Raw genomic sequence first — 16884 nt, 5'->3', positions numbered from 1 at the left:
ACCATTTACCAGGGGCTGACATGTGGCCAGAGATGCCAATTGGTTTTAGGCTTCATTGCAGTTTTAGGGAAGGAACACAGGCCCTGGGTACCTGATTGGCAGGAGCCCAGGGCACACTCAGTCAAAGCACATCAGCAATTCAGCAAAAAGTGGGGGTATACCATGCAAGCAAGAGGGCACTTTCTCACAGTAAGGCTCTATCTAACTTTAACCTCTGCCTACCTCTGGGGTCACCTGGACTCTACACACTATACCTCATTTGGTGTAGTATATATAGAGCCAGTTTCCTACACTTGCAGCCTGCCAATATATCTGAGGTTGTTATGAATATTGTGCCTTTTCTGTTCTGGAGTTAGGGGTGCTAATCAACCAAAAGCGAATGTGAGTGATTGATAGAATTCCCATTTAGTTTCTATTATGTTCTGAAAATTGATAGTCACGTTTGTCTGAATATATTCAACAGTATTTTATCTAAATGCCAACCATTCAATTTTACATTAGGTTAATAATTTTGAAAAAGTTTCCAGAATGTTGATAAATACAGGTCTCATTTACTGCAGTTAATGAAAAGAACAGTCTTGCACAATGAAAGGCCATCAACCTATTGTCGGCTAATTGTGTTTAACAGTTTCTACAACAATGAAATAAAGTTATAAAAGAAGAACACAAAGAGGCAATGGAACAGGCCATGCAGAATCACTGTAGTTGGGCCCCTTTTTCTCATGGTCTATGGCCAGAATTTTGGCCTCAAGGGCTACTCTTCTGGCTAGTCTTTCCAGTTCCTGATCTGGGTCCTCTACTTCTCGGACTTAGAGCATTGTGTGCAGTGATAGCTTCAGGCATCTGGTTTTTGCGATTTCTGGGTCCTCAGAGTCGTTTCTTTGGAGTTTCTGCATTATACAGGAAACAGGTCCTCTGTTCCATGGGAGGTCTTGGTTCTTTATTGAAGGCAGGCAGTCCTTTCAAGTTTTTGAGGGACAACAGCTGAAGGACGAAACGTCCGCACAGTTTTTTGCCAAGGAACAGCAGACCGGTCAGCATGGCTGGGGCCAAGTCAGTTGATCTCTTCAGTCTTCTGCTTTCGAGGCTCTTCAGTGTCCTTCCTAGGTCATCAGGATCTGCTCTTCCGGTGCCAAGGGCTCTCCTAAATAGACCTTAGGGTGGTACTAAGCCTGGGTGGGGCACGCCTACCCGACTCCTGTCCAGGTGTGAAGGGGGCGCTGGACAAAGGGGGTCAGCTACCTCTCCTGTGAGGGAAGCATGATTCACATTTCAAAGGCAGCAGCTCTTTGTAGCTTGCCGGCCTAGGAAGGCTAATCAGCAGGTCATCCAGTGGGATGGGCGTGACTCCCTTTTCCTGGACAGGCTTTAGTCCTGGGTCTCCTGAAAGATAAAGACTCATCCTAGGAGGTCAGAACAGTGTCTCAAATGGCATCCTGGCAGAACCCAGTCAGGAAGCACACCAGAGGCTGGTAGGTTTTCGGGAGGCACCTTTAAAGGTGCCCTGTGGGGGCATATATTGGCAAATCCATCACTGGAAACAGTGTTGGTTTATCAATAAGAGATGTTTGACCAAACATCCCTATCTTCAGTGAAGCCATCTTGTAGCTGGGGAACTAGTATTCACCAGTGTCTAGCACATGTTTTAAAATGGCTTACCTGGGCACTTGTTCTGGCAGTAAAATTTATAACCAGCACAAGAGCATATCTGCTTATGCAGGTATGCCCTCATACGTAATATTAAGCACTCTGCCTCAGAGTTTTCAGGCCTGCTGTAGGGGCGACTTAAAAATATTACATACAGTCTTAGGTGACATGGCACAAAGGGATGTGTGACATATCGTGTTTCACTTTTGTCTGCATCAAGTCACTCACCCTGCAATGGTAACCTTGCATGTACTTGGTGAGAGGTCCCTTAGTTAAGCACAATTCATGCTGCAGACCTTGGGGACCCTTTTTAGTATCTCTTGCCTTGGGTACCATTTACTAGGGACTTTCAGAGGGTGCTACAGGTTTTGTCAATTGTAGGAACAATTGTACAGTTTTGAGGAGGAGTTCTGGGACTGAGGAACTAATTAGCAGGAACCCAGTGCACTTCGAGTCAAAATCACATCAGTTACTAGGCAAAAGGTGGGGGGTGACCATGCCAAAATGAGCTACTTTGCTGCAGTGACCCCAGAGCTAGGAGCACTGATTGTGCCACCTGGGAGGTCCCCGAAGTAAAACAAGTCTCCCAGTCGCCCACAGCCGACTGACAGCCCAACTTTGCTATTGAGAGCAATAGCAAGGCTACCGCTTCCCCTGGACATGTGTGCAAGTCACGCCTCTGGCAGGCCCACTGAGCCCTAAAGGAAGGGTGCAGCATATGACACATGATGGACATGTACTCTGCATATCCTGACAGTAAAACATGCAAAAGGATTATGTGACTCCCCCAGTAAGCATCTGTTCTTGGTATGTAAAGCTGTAGATTCACATGATTTGCATACTCCTGTGATCTAGTGTTGGGTCTGGATGTTTGCAAGTTGCTTTTCTCTCGAATAATTCTTTCCAGCCACGAGGTAAGGTGACTCCTCCTTTTAGTGATAATGCACATGGGCATCGACTCCACTGTTAGATTGTTTTCCCGTAGAGGGCGAGAATGGAGTTTGAGTAGTAAAGAGATACCCATGCGTAGATAATGTAAATAATACGAACTGTAACAACTAGAGGTGTCCGGGGAGGTGGGAGGGCGTATGTGAACCTTTAGCTCAACAAGCCAAGAACAGATGCTTACTGGGTAAGTAACATAATCCGTTTGAGGCATGTGTGCTATAGATACACATGCTTTGCATAGACTATATAGCAGTATTCTCCCAAAGCGGTCGCAAACCAGTAGATGTTGCAGTTGTCTGAAAAAGTGTACTTAGCACTGCTTGCCCTACATTGGCTTGTTGGAGTGCTAATACAGCCACACAATAGTGTTTGGTAAATGTGCGTGGTGTAGACTATGTTGCTGCTTTACAGATGTCAGCTATAGGGATGTTACCTAAAAAGGCCATACATGACCCTATTTCCTATATGAGTAGAATGCACTTTAGGAGGTATGGATAAAGTTTTTTTAGCTTCTGCAAAGCAAGTATGAATGCTTTTAACAACCCATCTTGAAATGCCAGATTTATTTTATTTATTTATTTGTAAAGCGCAACATTCATCCTGACGGATATCACGGCGCTGTCTTGCGGAACACATGGTAGGTTATATTGGGTGCTTTCAGCCGCTCACACTTACATCATAGGAAAAAGATGGGTTTTTATTTTTTTCCTGAACGTTACATAGTTCTCAGTAAGATGCAAGTCCTGAGGTAATTCATACCAGTGTTTAGCTGCCAGGTATGAGAACGATCGGCCTCCTGCTCTTTCTTTCTTTATACGCCTGGGCCTGGCTAGTGCTTGATGTCGTGATCAAAAGCACCTCGTGGGACGTAGAATTAGATTTTATTCTGGAGAATTCTAGGACCAAGGTTATGCAGTGCCTTGTGCGCATGACTCAGCAACTTAAATCTTGCTCTTTGGCGCTTAGGTAGCCAGTGGAGCTGTTTCATGCATGCAGACGCCGAACTAAATCTGCTTTTGTTACACACAAGCTTAGCAGCTGCATTTTGCAAGACTTGTAGGTGTGAGAAAAGATAGTCTGCCATGCCTACATACAATGCATTTCCATAATCTATTCTGCTGATGAGTAATGCCTGTGTAACCGCCCTTCTACATTCTAAAGGGATCCACTGAAAAAGCCTTCTTAGGAGCTTCAAAATCGCAAAAACTCTTCCACACAGAACCCGCACATGATCCTGCATGGACAGGGTGATGTCAACGGTAATACCCAAGTATTGTGCGCAGTGTTTAGGCTCTGGAGCATCTGTCAAGGATTGTGGCCACCAAGTGGCATCCCAGATTAAGTTAGCTCCTCCGAAAAGCAGTATTTCCGATTTACCAGCGTTTAGCTTAAGGCAGTGTTCGGACATCCATGTTGCCATCTCTGAGAGGCAGTTATTTAACTTAACCCTGGTGTCCTCATGCCTTTCTTCAATGGTTATCATCAGCTGTGTGTCATCCGCATAGGAGCAGATGCTGAAGCCCCATTCCCTACTTATCAATGCCAGAGATGACACATAGGCATTAAACAGTGTTGGGCTCAGAGAGGCTCCTTGGGGAACACCACAGCAGATGGTTTTTGGTTTCGAGGAGAACTGGCCCATTTGTACCATCTGAGTTCTGTTCCTCAGAAAGAAGTTAAGCCACTGAAGAGCTTTGCCGTGGATACCCTTTTCATATAGAATTTCCAATAGGAGATTGTGTGAGACCGTGTGGAACGCCGCCGACAGGTCCAATAAGATCAGGGCAACAGCCTTTCCTTGATCAGTCAGTGATCTTATGTTGTCTAGGACGGCTAGGAGGGTGTACTGTTAGTGGCTCTAAAGTCAGAATGAGAACAGTCCAGTAGTTTGTTGACCTCCAAGTAGTTGGACAGTTGTCTATTCACCAGCTTTTCTAAGACCTTAGAGAGGTATGGGAGCTGAGAAATGGGACGATAAATCTCTGGGTTATGAACATTTGTTCCGCCTTTCTTAAGCAGAGGAGTGACTACAGCCTGTTTCCATATTTCTGGAAATACTTCTGTGTCCAGGGATCTATTAAGAAGGTGAGTGACATAAGGGCATATTGTCGATGTAATCTGGGAGAATATAAAGTGGGGGCATTGGTCGGGGGGGTCCTGATTTTACTTCCATCATGGCTCTCTCAACCTCTTGTTCTGTAAGAAGGGAGAAGTTGCCCATCCGTATCGCGACCTCTGGATGTGGGGGTAGGTGTTCCCAGTTGGTTGCGGCTAAGGAAGAGTTAGTGTCAAATGAGGAATACATTTTGCTGATCTTATCAGCGAAAAATGTGCTGATCTTGTCACAATTTTCCTCTGAAGGAGAAAGTTTGAGACAAGCTGGCTGGTTTGCAGAGCTCCTTCACTACTCTGAATAATTATTTTGTCGAGTTGCAATTCTCGTTTATCCGTTGTGCGAAGTAAGTCTTCTTGGCTTTCTTGATGGCATTATTATAGATCCTTAATTCAGCCCTGTATCTTGTTCTGTCCATTTCCTGTTTAGACAGCCTACAGGCATGTTCTAATGATTTACACTTCCTTTTTAGTATCCAGAGATCCTGTAAGTACCACTTCTCAGATAGAGGTTTATTTGTTAGTTTAGGTTTAAGTTTGGGAGCGAAGGTATCTAGGGTACTGGTGTTCTCAGCTTCAAGTATTATTGCTTCCGCATTAGCTGGAAGAGTATCTTGAGTGGTTAGTGTGAGAAAGTGCCATCTTCCTTGCATGGTATGCCCCCACGTTTTGCTGAATTGCTGAATGTACTTTGACTGAGTGTGCCCTGGACTCCTGCCAATCAGGTGCCCAGGGCCTATGTTCCTTCCCTAAAAACAAACCAAACCCAAGTTGGCAAACCCTGGCCACATGTCAGCCCCTGGTAAATGGTACCCTAGGTACCCAGGGCCTTGTGACCAGGGAAGGCCTCTAAGGGCTGCAGCACTCTTTGTGCCACCCTTAGAGGCCCTGTACCCTTACACACACACACTGCCTTTGCAGGCTGAGTGTTTAGGTGCAAGACAAAAACAAAGTCGACATGGCACACATCCCTGAGTGCCATGCCCATCACCTATACTGCCATGGCACACATCAGTCACCCCTCTAGCTGGGTGCCTTGTGCCAATGGTGTGGGCACAGGCGCAGGAGCCCTGTGCCCCTACAGTATCCAGGTCCATTCCTGGGCACTGTAAGTGCAGTGTTGCCATTTAAGAGTACATGGTGCTGAGAGCTCTTCAAACACGAGCTCCACAGCACCATAATGGCAACACTAAAGACTGAGAAGTTTGGTATCAAACTTCTCAGCACATTAAACCCACACTGATGCCAGTGTGGGATTTAATGTACCCAGCACCCCAGAGGGCATCTTAGAGGTGCCCCCTTAAACCTAACCTACAATCCACGTCCGCTCTGAGGCTGCCACCCAGCAGACATGTTGCTGGACCCCTGGGTAGGAGAGCCCCTGCTCTCCTGGGCCTGCAACAATGCACATCCTGGGCGAGGTGCTAAATCTCCTCCCCCAGGATGGGCAGGGGGAAGCTTCAAAGGCATGTCGCCTCTTTGAGCTTCCCCAGGCCCCTGCAACCCCCCACTCTGGCGGGAAGCTTTGGCCGGAAACCCCAAATAAGGACAGGGGATGTGCCAGCCTGCCAACCCCACCCCTCAGGTGGGGGAGGTGAGGTGAAGCACATCTCCGGGCTGTCGCCATCTTGAAGATGGGGAGCCCTACCCTATCAAGACTAGGCTACTGCCCCCCTCCCACAGGAGAGAGGCAGGATAGGGGGTGTACCCACCCCAGGACAGGGACCCATTGGTCCCTGCCCTTCACCTACCTGACCATGGGGGACCCCTGAGTCTATGCCCAGAACCTCAACTCTGCCAGTCGAGTACTTACCCTGAAACCGCAAACTCTTATTTTCCTCATAGGGTAACATTGGCTGGCTTTTTCCTGAAATTTCTTCTAAGTGTGGACTTTTCAAATCTTAAAATATTCACCAAAAATCAGCCGAGTAACGAAAACGAAATTACTCACCTGCTCTTAGGTGAGCTCCCAGTGCTGGATCTTGGTGCCCAGCACTGACTCTGAAAAATACTTACAACTGTACTTACCCTTAACTCAATTTTCTTCCATAGGAAACCATTGACTGTTTTTCTGTGAAATTTCTTCTAAGTGTCGATTTCTGCAATCTTTAAATATTCTTCAAAAATCGTAGAATATCTGAAAACGTAAAAGTCTAGGCACCCAGTACTGGATTACAAAAGTAACGAGAACATACTGTACCTGTAACCTGAATTTTCTTCCATAGGGAATCATTGACTGTTTTCTTTGAAATATTTTCTAAGTGTCAACTTTTAAAATAGCTAAATATTGTTTAAAAATCATTACAGTAATTACGTCGACTTTCATCACTTGATTCTGAGAACTGACCCAGGACTGAATCTAGGATCCAGTCCTGGAATTCCAAAAGTCATCTAAAAAGTAATCTGTTGCAAATAACTTGAATTTACCATTGAGCTCAATGCATTGTTGTGTTTAAAAATAGAGTTGCCTACTGCAACCACTTGTAACTGTTTACAAAAGTCAATTGCATATTGCAAAAGTATTTATATGAAACAGCTCCTGCTGAGAAAGTATATTTTAATTCCAATTGTTGGTTCTAAAATAAAACAAGCATACATTTTTTATATATAAACCATTGGCCTAGAGTTCAGTTAGGGAGTGTGTGAGACCATTTGCTGACTGAGTGTGTACAACAAATGCTTTACACTGTCCTCTGATACTACCTTGCTGCTCGACCAAGCTACCACTTTAGAGAGTAAGGTTATATCTAACTTTAACCTCTGTCAAACCCTGGGGGACTGTGGACTCTGTACGCCCTGTACCTATTAAGGAACAGTATATACAGAGCCACTTTCTCACAGTTAGGTTATCTGGGGAAAAATGGGCCTGGAACAGGTCCTGAGTGACCAGTTTCCAGGCTCTGTTTGCCACTCGTACAGTCTTGAGGGATTTGGTTGCATTCGCCAGCAGGTTGAGTGTAAAAGATATGAGTGAGTGGTCTGAACAAGATACGGGAGTAATCCCCTGGATGCTTGTTGACTATGTTGGAAAATAATAGGTCTAGAGTATGCCCGGCACTATGTGTGGGGCCATTGACCCATTTAGAGATAGGAATGCCCTTGTGAGGTGGTGCTAATGCACCAAATAGTTGCTTTGTTTTACGAAAACCTTTTGTCCTTTCGAAATAATACAATAATGCTATTTTGACATCAAGTGTGTGAAGAGCTTGTTCTGCTACTGAATCAGGTTGAGGAAAGAACACAGGTAGCTCAACTGATTGGTTACAATGGAAAGCAGAAGCCACTTTGGGAAGGAATCTGGAATTGGTGCGAAGAACTACCCTATATTTATGGAGTTGAAAGAAGGGGTCTTCTAAGGTTAATGCATGTAGCTCACCAACTCCCCTTAATGAAGTGGTTTCAATGAGGAACGCACCTTCCATGAAGGCAACTGTAAAGGAAAGGAATATGCTACTTACCAGTATGCATCTGTTCTTGGCATGTAGAGCTGCAGATCTACACACTTTTGCATAGATCGCCATCTGGTGTTGGGGCCGGATGTTTGCAGTTTGTTTTTCCTCTTGGAAAGTCTTTGGAAGTCACAAGGTCGGTGACTCCTCCCTTGGTTCGTATTGCGCATGGGCTTCGGCTCCATCCTCAGATTGTTTTTCGCCAACAGGGAAAGATGGAGCGTAGTAATAACAGTGAAGAAACCCATGTGTGTTGTATCTAAATAAGATAGACTGGAACAGATACAGGTAGCCGGGGAGGCGGGTGGGCGTGTGTAGATCTGCAGCTCTACATGCCAAGAACAGATGCATACTGGTAAGTAGCATATTCCGTTCGAGGCATATGAGCTGCACATTACACACTTTTGCATAGACTATATAGCAGTTCCCAACCTTAGCGGCGACCACCGGTATCTGTTGCAGCGGTTTGAAACAGTGTTTTTAGTACAGCCTGGCCCACACTAGCTTGTTGCTTGGTTTGCACATCTACACAGTAATGTTTGGTGAAAGTGTGCGTTGTTGACCATGTAGCTGCCTTGCAGATATCATCTAATGGGATGTTCCCTAGAAAAGCCATAGAAGCCCCTATCTTTCTTGTAGAGTGGGCTTCAGGGGGAACAGATGGCGTGCGTTTTGCTTTGTGGTAGCAAATGTGTATGCATTTTACAATCCACCTAGCTATCCCTGATTTAGAGATGGGGTTGCCTTTATGAGGTGGAGAGAAAGAGACAAACAGTTGCTTTGTCTTCCTGAAAGGTTGTGTTCTCTGGATATAGTAAAGCAAGGCCCTTTTAACATCCAGTGTGTGTAGAGCCCTTTCTGCAACAGTTTGAGGTTGCGAGAAGAAAACCGGTAATTCTACCGATTGGTTTAGATGAAAGGGTGAGATGACTTTGGGTAGGAATTTTGGGTTGGTACGGAGGACAACCTTGTTCGGGTGCATTTGGAGAAAAAGGTTCTTGTATAGTAAGTGCTTGTATCTCACTGACCCTTCTAAGGGAGGTGATGGCTACAAGGAAAGCTGTTTTCCATGTGAGGAATTGCAGTTCGCATTTATGCAAAGGTTCGAAAGGCGGTCCCATTAGCCTTGTGAGAACTATATTTAAGTTCCACACAGGTGAGGGTGGCACTCTGGTGGGAATTATTGGTTTTAGGCCTTCCATGAAGGCTTTAATGTCAGGCACTCTGAAAAGTGATAGGTGCTGTCTGTTTTGTAGGTAAGCAGCAATTGCTGCGAGGTGTAGCCGAATTGATGTATATGCTAGGTTACATCTTTGTAGATGGAGTAAGTAGCATATGATATGCTGTATGGATGCGTCTAGAGGGTTGATTGTGTTGTTATGGCAATAAACAACAAATCTTTTCCACTTGGCAGCGTAGCAGGCTCTAGTAGTAGGGCGTCTAGCTTCCCTGATAATATTCATGCAATCAGGGGGAAGGTCAAGGTATCCGAATTCTAGGATCTCAGGAGCCAGATCGCAAGGTTGAGCTGAGCTGGGTCCGGGTGTCTGATCTCTCCATGGTTCTGGGTTAGGAGGCATGGTGAGAGGTGCAACTTTTGGTGTGACTCTACCGAGAGTTCCAGCAGCGTGGTGTACCACGGTTGTCTGGCCCATGTTGGAGCTACTAGAATCAGTGTGAGGGAGTACTGTTGTAGCTTTCGCACCACTAATGGAATCAGTGGGAGAGGTGGAAAGGCGTACGCAAATTTGCCTGACCAGTTCATCCATATCGCATTGCCTTTGGACAATGGGTGTGGGTATCTGGCGGCAAAGCTTGGGCATTTTTTGTTTTCGTGGGTGGCAAATAGGTCTATCTGTGGATGCCCCCACATCTGAAAGAACGGGTGAAGAACCTGCGGGAGAAGTTCCCACTCGTGGATCTGCTGCGTCTGTTTGCTGAGCAGATCTGCCATGGTGTTTTGGACTCCTGGGACATGCTGGGCTAGGAGAAAGATTTTGTGTGGAATTGCCCATCTCCATATGCTCTGTGCTAGTTGAGAGAGCTGTGGAGAGTGTGTGCCGCCTTGTTTTTGAATGTAGTACATGGCGGTCATGTTGTCTGTGCGAATAAGGACTGCCTTGCCTAAAATCTGTGTGTGAAAGGATTTTAGGGCTAGAAAGATTGCCAGTAACTCCAGATGGTTGATGTGGAGTAACTTTTGTTGCGGCGTCCATGTGCCCTGCACTGTGAGGTGTAGAAGATGAGGTCCCCAGCCGGAGAGCGATGCGTCTGTTGTCAGGATTATTTGTGGAACCGGGTCCAGGAACGGTCGACCTCTGGACAGATTTGTGGTGTTCCACCACTGCAGAGAGCGATGGGTGCGACCGTCTACCAACACTAGATCTGTCAGTTGCCCATGGCCTGGTTCTATTGGCGCGCTAAGCACTCTTGGAGTGGACGCATATGGAGTCTTGCATGAGGCACTATGAAAATGCAAGAGGCCATCATCCCTATCAGTTGCATAAACACTCTTGCTGGGAGGGAGTGTTGAAGTATGAATTTTTGACGCAAAGCCTGAATGCTTGCAATCCTGGCCGGATTGGGGTAGGCTATGGCTTTTGAGGTGTCTATGGTGTCACCGAGGTATTGCTTTATGTGGGATGGTGTTAGCTGGGACTTTTGGTGGTTCACCGTGAAGCCTAGTTGGTGAAATAGTTGGATTGTAGTGGCGGTGTGAAAGGGGAGGTAGCACAGTCTTTCCTCTTTGGAGGTGGAGGTGGAGCTGGTTTGTCCAAATGTCTCTTTTTAGAAGACAGTGCCAAATGTCCAGTTTTTGGATCCTTGGTAAGTGTCTTTTGCAAAGGATCCGGTGTAAATAGTTCTTGCGACACTGGCTGTTCGGTCAGCGCCGAAGTTTTCGGGGCAGATGGCTTTTTAGGCTGGTCTGTGCCGTGCTTTTTTGGAACCTCCGATTTTTTGGTCGGCGCCGAGGCAGGCTTCGGCGCGGAAGTGTTGGTGCCGAGGGTCTTATGATGTTTGGTCGGCACCGAGAGGCTGGGTTTCGACACCAAGGGCTTTGGTGCGGAGCTCGGTGTCGAGGTAGAGGCCGATCTCTTCTTCGGTGCCGAAGTGTGTTTATCGGCACAGCTGGCAGGCTGGCTCGAGCCCGAGCCGCCGGAAGGCTTATTAGGCTTCTTCACCAGGCCCGAAGGTGGGGTGTTCGAAGCAGTGTCTTTGGTCTTGCCTAGGCCCGGAGGCGAAGGCGTGACTGAAGCCTTTTTGGGTGTCGGCGCGGGTGTGGGAGGGGGTATTTTACTCACGACCCTCCGGGGTGATGTCCTCCACATCCGAGTCGTCGGCTTCGGAAGCACTGACTAGGTCCTCTTCGGTGTGCTGCTGTCCCGGAGCTTAGACGTCGTCCCTGAAGATGTTGACTGGAACGGAAGTCGAGGAGTGCGCCATTTTTCGTCTGGCCCTTCGATCTCGAATAGTCTTTTTGGATCTAAAAGACTTGCAGGCGGTCTCGAGCCTCGTGTCAGGGGAGAGGCAGAGGTTGCACACCTCATGAAGATCGGTGTGGGGGAATTTGGACCCACATCGAGGGCACTTCTTGAATGGAGTTCTTTCCATCAGTAGGGACCAGAGCTTGGATAGGCCCGAAGGCCGCCGTCGATGACTGGAATCGAAGGTGTGTCGAAGAAGAAAGTGATTGAGGAGATCAGGATCTGAACAATACCGCAAAGAGCGAGGATTCCGCTTCGATCGTCAAACTGGAATGTTCGGAACCGGAGCGCGAAGTATTACATCCGAGCCCGATGGCGGAAAAAAACAATCTTGAGGATGGAGCCGAAGCCCATGCGCAATACGAACCAAGGGAGGACTCACCGACCTCGTGACTTCCAAAGACTTTCCAAGAGGAAAAACAAACTGAAAACATCCGGGCCCAACACCAGATGGCGATCTATGCAAAAGTGTGTAATCTGCAGCTCATATGCCTCGAACATTGTGTTATGGTTCAAAGGATGGACCCATAAGTCTTGTAAGTACAAAGTTAAGATTCCACACTGGTGATGGAGGGATTCTTGGTGGTATTACTCTCTTTAAGCCCTCCATAAAGGCTTTAATGACAGAAACTTTGAAAAAAAGATAAATGCTGCCTGTTCTGCAAATACACAGCTACTGCTGCAAGGTGCAATCGAATAGATGTGTAAGCTAGTCAAGATTGCTGTAGGTGCAAAAGGGAACACAATGTTTTGAACAGAAGCATCCAGAGGAATACATTTGTTGTTGTTACATTAGACAACAAATCGTTTGCACTTTGCTGCACAACAAGCTCTGGTAGTAGGCTTTCTTGATTATTTCAAAATAGTCATACAGTCTGGTGGCAAATTTAAATATCCAAACTCTATGACTTCAGGAGCCAAATTGCTAAGTTTAGCTCTTTGGGATTTGGATGCTTGATTTCTCCATTGTTCTGAGTGAGAAGACTGGAGGTGAGATGTAGTTTTTGATGTGGAACTACTGAAAGCTCTAACAGGGTGGTGTACCATGGTTGACGGGCCCATGTAGGAGCTTATAAAATCAATGTGAGTGATGTTTGTTGGAGTTTGCGAACCAGAACCGGAAGGAGTGGGAGAGGCGGATAAGCGTAGGCAAATATCCCTGACCAATTCATCTATAGGGAATTCTTTGGAGAGAGGGTGCGTTGTCTACTGTGGTGAACAGATCTATTTGTGGGTATCCCCATTGTTAAAGATATGGAAGGAGAACTTTGGGATGAAGTTCCCACTTGTGTATTTGCTGCCTCCTTCTGTGGCAGCGGTCAGCAATTTGATTGTTTACTCCTGGTAGGTGTTCTGCTAGAAGATGAATTTTGTGATGGATTGCCCAGTTCCAAATGGTCTGAGAGAAGCATGAAAGTTGGAGAGAATGTGTCCCCCCTGTTTTTGTATATAGTACATAGCTGTCATGTTGTCCGTGCTGTAAGAAAATGCACCAAAGTGAGGTACAGTGTGTATAGAGTCCAAGGGTCTCAAGAGGTTTGCCAGAGGTTAAAGTTAGATAGAACTTTACTCTCTAAAGTGGTAGCTTGGTCGAGCAGTAAGGCAGAATCAGAGGACAGTGTTAAGCATTTGATGTACACACTCAGTCAGCAAATGAATTCACACACTCAAGAACTGAACTCTACGCCAATTGTTTTTGTATAAAAAATATACTGTTTTATTTCTAGAACCAAGCAAGCCTGGTACAAGTAAGCATGTAAATACTCTTCAGCTACAAGATGCTGTTGTTGAATATTTTCAAAATAGAGTACGACTTTGTATCAATTCGAGTTTACAGGGGTTGCAATGTAATGCACAAACTTAGTAGACTCAGTACATAGGAATCAACAGGCTTTTTCAGTAAAATGCAATTAGATTACTTTTTGGATTACTTTTACTAACACAGGGCTGGATCCTAGATTCAGCACCGGGACATTTCCGGAGTAATTTAGTTTTAGCTAGAGGTACGATTTTTAAAGAATATTGTTGTATTTCAAAAGTTGACACTTCGAAACTTTTTCACATAGAATCATCAAGGTTATCCTATGGGAGGAAATTCACTTAGTAGGTAAGTTACTTTAACATTACTTTTCTTACTCAGTGCTGGATACCTAGATTCAGCACTGGGACATTTCCTGAAAACTGTTGAAAAAATGGGTTTTGGTTATTCGGCTGATTTTTAAGGAATATTTGTTATTTTCAAAAGTCAACACTAAGAAACTTTTAGGGAAAGTGTCAATGTTATTCTATGAGGAAAAAGAGGTTATCGGTTTCCAGGTAGGCAATCAGTATTTTAAGTTAGGGTTCTGGGGTAAGACTCAGGGGTCTCCCAGGGTCAGTGGTGCACTGTTGTTGCACCCCCAGTGGCGATAGAGCGGCCGGGTACAGAGTGTTGAGGCCCAATGTTATCCTAATAAGGATAGGGGGGCTCCGGTTGGCGGCTGCTGGCAAGCAGGCCACTGGGTTGTGGGAGCAAAGCTCCTAGGGTTAAGCTCAGGGCACGTTGGGGACCAAGTTAGCACCAAACGGGCACCCTCAGCGGCAATAGGGCGGCCGGGTGCAGGGTGCTGTTTTGAGGTCGGGTGCCCTGTTGATTTCAATGGAGATTCTCCGGGACAAAAACACGGCAGGCTCGGGGACGAGGATCTTCCAGGAGTGACCACCACTTCGAGGGGTAAGTTGGGATGTACAGGGTTGGTTGGGCACACAAGGCCGTGGGGCGTCGGGGTGCCTTGGGACGCCGGATTTTCTTACTCGCTCTGGTCGCGGTAGGGGGGTCCTCTGGATTGAGGCTGCAGGCGTCGTCAGGAGGCAGGAGGCAGGTCAGGGGTCGCCGGATCTCGGGGGGGGGGGGGGACCTCCTTGTGGTATTTTTCCACTCTAGCTCAGGCGGGGTTCGGCGGGTGCAGAGTGGGCCGTATTCGCGGGTCCGGGCTGGCACCAAAGGCTGTAGTTCAAACACGCCCAGTGTTCACGGGAGAAACAGCTTGGAAAGTGAAGGCAGGCCGGTCCCCCGGGGTTTTTGAGGTTGCTATCCGCTGGACACGCCAGGGTTTTGCAGGAGCAGGTTGAAGCGGAGACAGGCCTGTAGGGCTGGGCCCAAGTCAGTGGGCATCGTCCTCTTGTTAGCTCTGCACGGGTTCTCGTCCTTCTCTTCTTTTTCTTGTGGTTGCTGGATCTGAGGAAGGAAGGTTCAGGGTGCCCCTAAATACTAAATTTAGGGGCTATACAGGTAGGTAAAGGGCAGAGACCAATGGGTCCCTTCCCTAGGGTGGGTACACCCCCTATTCTGCCACTCTCCAGTGGGAGGGGGGCAGGAGCCTGTCCCTGGTTGGCTGGGTCCCCCCATCCTCAAGATAGCGGGGACTCAAGGTTGTGTTTCACCTCGCCTCCCCCTCCTTAGGGGTGGAATTGGCAGAGGTGGGCACACCTCTCTTCCTCACTTGTTTTTCCCGCCGGTTATCCCGCCAAAAGTGGGGGGTAGAACCAGTGGGGACCAGTTGCTGAAGGCAGCAAATGGCCTGGAGAGGCTCACAAAGGCGGCATGCCTTTGAAGCTTCTCCTTCGTGAACCCTGCCCATCCTGAGGGAGGAGGCTTGGCACCTCGTCCCAGGATGTGCATTGTGGTGGCAGCCTGCGCAGCCACTCAGTCAGGTCACTAGTAGTTGGTAGAGTTTCAGGGGGCATCTCTAAGATGCCCTCTGTGGTGCATTTTACATTAAATGCCCCCACTGGCATCAGTGTGGGTTTAATGTGCTGAGAAGTTTGATACCAAACTTCCCAGTTTTCAGTGTAGCCATTATGGTGCTGTGGAGTTCGTAATGACAACCTCCCAGCACCATATACTCTTAATGGCAGCACTGCACTTACAGGGCCCGGGAATGGACCTGGGTACTGTAGAGGTACAGGGCTCACGCACCTGTACCCTCACCACTGGCATAGGGCACCCAGCTAGAGGGGTGACTGATGTATGCTAGGGCAGTGGTTTGTGGGCACTTGCTCACAGGTGCGGACTAGGACAACTTTGTCTTTGAGAGGAGACTGAAGACCTTTCAGCGCTAGAAATACTGCTAGCTCTAGATAGTTGATGTAGAGACGTTTGTGCTTGTTGTCCCAGAGACCCTGAATTGCGTAATGGTGGTGATGTGCACGCCAACCAGTTAGAGAAGAGTCTGCTGTCAGCACGATCTGTGGAACAGAGTCGATGAAGGGCAGCCTTTTTGACAAATTTTGTGGGTTCCACCGCTGCAGAAAGCGATGGATGCGGCTGTCTACCAACACAGATCTGTTAATTGACCCTGTGATTGATTACACTGACGTGCTAAACATTCTTGTAGAGGACGCATCTATAGTCTTGCATGAGACACTATTGTGATGCATGACGCCATCATTCCTAGTAGCTGCATGAAAGTCCTGGCTGGTAAGGTTTGGTTTTATTGGAATTTTAGCAAATACAGTTTGGATATTGCGAATTCTGGCTGCATTGGGAGAGATTAGAGCCGTGTGAGTGTTGAGAGTGGCTCCTAGGTAAGATTGTATCTGAGAAGACTGTAGGTGAGACTTTTGCATGTTGATCGTGAATCTCAATTGGTGGAATAGCTGTAGCGTAGTTTTAGACATGTCTGTTGTGTGCTGGCTTTGATGAGCCAGTCGTCTAGGTATGGGAAGACATGAATTTGTTGTGTTCTGAGAAGAGCTGCCACTACTGCTAGACATTTGATAAACACTCAGAGCAGTAGTTCCTCCGAATGAGAGTACTTTGAACTGATAGTATTTGCCTGCTATCACAAATCTGAGACATTTGTGATGAGCTGGATGAACTGGAATGTGAAAATATGCATCTTAAGTCTAGTGTGGACATAAAATTGCCTTTTTGTAGAAGTATAAGGACCTGAAGTGTTACCATATGGAACTGTTCTGACAGTATGTACTGGTTCAACAATCTAAGATCTATAATTGGTCTCAAGGAGCTGTCGTTTTTGGGGATTAGAAAATAAAGAGTAACCCCCTGAACCTTGGTACTGTAATGGAACTGGTTCTATGTCTCCCTTTTTTAAGAGAAATTGCACCTCTTGTTTGAGTTACTTTAACTGGTCTAGCGTCACTTTGTGAATACGAGGTGGAATGTTTGAAGGATTGCTGGTAAGCTCCAAGCAATAACCATGTCGGATAAGGTCGATCACCCATTTGTCGGTTGTTATGTA

The 16884-nt window shown here is 46.8% G+C and overlaps 1 protein-coding gene across 2 annotated transcripts in view; it reads right to left on the bottom strand.

Annotated features, from left to right (window-relative positions):
* Nucleotides 1–16884, bottom strand: part of LOC146871945 (ATP-dependent RNA helicase DDX42-like) — an 865800-nt gene that overhangs the window by 344698 nt on the left and 504218 nt on the right. The window lies entirely within an intron of this gene.

The sequence above is a fragment of the Triturus cristatus genome, chromosome 1_1, assembly GCF_964204655.1.
Source record: "Triturus cristatus chromosome 1_1, aTriCri1.1, whole genome shotgun sequence".
Classification (NCBI taxonomy): domain Eukaryota; kingdom Metazoa; phylum Chordata; class Amphibia; order Caudata; family Salamandridae; genus Triturus; species Triturus cristatus.
Note: the sequence above shows the minus strand (reverse complement) of the source record. Positions and strands in the feature narration are given on the sequence as shown.